At 39.3% G+C, this 2,111-nt stretch overlaps 1 protein-coding gene across 1 annotated transcript in view; it reads right to left on the minus strand.

The window, feature by feature from the left end:
- vwc2 (von Willebrand factor C domain containing 2) overlaps window positions 1-2,099 on the minus strand; it is a gene marked incomplete at its 3' end in the record, with an annotated part of 16,110 nt that extends 14,011 nt beyond the window's left edge. Inside the window, 1 exon segment of the mRNA XM_014019890.1 lies at window positions 1,879-2,099.
- Between the last annotated feature and the right edge of the window lie 12 nt (window positions 2,100-2,111).

A 2,111-nucleotide genomic window follows, 5' to 3' on the forward strand; every position in this document is an offset into this window, starting at 1 on the left:
CGAAGAGCTGAATGACAGCTGAAATCTAATGAAGAGCTGAATGACAGCTGAAATCTAATGAAGAGCTGAATGACAGCTGAAATCTAATGAAGAGCTGAATGACAGCTAAAATCTAATGAAGAGCTGAATGACAGCTAAAATCTAACGAAGAGTTGAATGACAGCTAAAATCTACTGAAGATGAGCCGTAAGAGCTAAAAGAATCAGAACTTTAGCTACAGGCATAAAACCAGCTAAACGATAAAGAGAGCAAACAAAAATCTAAAAGTAGAAATTTAACCAAAATATGCTAGATTTTAGCTGAATATAAGCTGAATATCACCTAAAAACTGAACATAGCAAAAAGCTAATTTTAAGGAGATGAACATTAGCTAAAAGAACCAGAACTTTAGCTAATAGATAAAATAATCAGAACTCAGTTTTAGCTAAAAGCTAAAAGAAGCAGACCATTAGCTACAAAGTATAGTGAACTTAACATCAGCTAAAAATTAAAAGAAGAATATTAGCTAAAAATTGAAAACAGCACTTTAGCTTAAACAAGCAGAACATTAGCTACAAGCTATAGTGAACCAAACATCAGCTAAAAGCTACAAGAAGAAAATTTTGAGCTGAAATCTTAAAGGAGCAAAACATAAGCTAAATAAAGCAGAATAATAGCTTAAAAATAAAAACAAATAAGCAGAATTACATGTAGGGAACATAATATCAGCTAAAAGTAGCAGAATTTTAGATAAAGCTAAAAATCTTATCATTAACTTTAAGTTAAAAAGCACAACTTTAGCTAATGGCTAAATAAGACATACTTTTTTCTAAAAAGCCAAAAGAAGCAGAACAATAGCTAAAAGCATAAGAAAACAAAAACAGATCCAGCAGCTGAAGCTGAGTAAAACTATATTTTAAGGAACAATAATGGTTCTTTTAGGGAAATAACTGTTAATCAAGTTAAAATAGTTTTTAAATTAAATTTACAAAAACCAAAAGTCTCATCAGCTAAATGAGCTGAATATTTTGATAAATGAGCAGCTAAAATACCACAAAACCTGCAGAATTATACAGTAAAAAAAGTGGAAACTTTTAAACAGAATAATGCTGACTCAGCGTTCAGACAATAAATTAACAACAGAATCTCTCACAAACTGATGAATCTGATCTCCTGCCACAAAACAGGAGCCGAACAAAGAGCCGAAGGTGCAACAGATCTCTGCAGCAGCTGAAGCCGAATAAGAACAGCTGCTTCAGCTGATCTTCAGATGGCAGCAAACATTCAGCTACTTAAACAAACAATAATTAAAGGTCTAATATCACCCGCCACTGTTCCAGTTTCAGAATAAAATCAACAAAAATTAAGAAATAAAAACCATTTTAGCTGGTTTTAGTCAAACCGTCCAGCTGTGTGCTGAAAAGACTTTCAGCTACTAACTCACCAAACTTCAGCTGAACCTCTGTCAAACTGACTGAGTTAGAGACGTTTATGTGTTCTGTGAGATCACTCAGCTGTGGCGGCCATCTTGAATCAGATCATCTCCTAAACTTAAACACTTCTAGATCTAAATCCACCGATTGATTCCTGAAAGTTTCATCAAAACGCGTCCATTGGGTCCGGAGATATTTTGCTAACAGACGCGCGCATCCCGCAGGCTGTAGCTTGGAGACACTGTCGCCCGCCTGTTGCCTTCAGACTGACCTGCTGCTCTGCTGAGGACAACATTCAGCTCAAATACAAAATAAAAATAAAAGCAGACACTTCTTCAGCTCGTGTTTCCTCCTCATCTCATCCTGGCTTCTAATGCCCGTCCGGAACATTCGAGCCGAACCGGACCGAGCCGAACTAAAAGTGCCAGCCCGGGTCCAGACCCGTCAGAAGGAATAATAAATTTACCCGCCATGCTCGGAGTGATCCGCATCCTGCAGCCCGCCGGATGGAGCAGCTCCTCTCTCTGAGCKGCACCGACAAATGATGCCGGCGCGTGCGTGTGCGCGCTACAGGACCGCTTTCCCGGGAAAACGCTCGCGGATCATGTTTGACTTTAACCCGACAGGGAGCGGGTGAGGAGGAGGAGGAGGAGGAGGAGGTGCGCTCCGTCCCCCACGATCCGAGGTGTGTGTGTGTGG

This window comes from Austrofundulus limnaeus, unplaced genomic scaffold, assembly GCF_001266775.1.
Source record: "Austrofundulus limnaeus strain Quisiro unplaced genomic scaffold, Austrofundulus_limnaeus-1.0 Scaffold235, whole genome shotgun sequence".
Classification (NCBI taxonomy): Eukaryota; Metazoa; Chordata; class Actinopteri; order Cyprinodontiformes; family Rivulidae; genus Austrofundulus; species Austrofundulus limnaeus.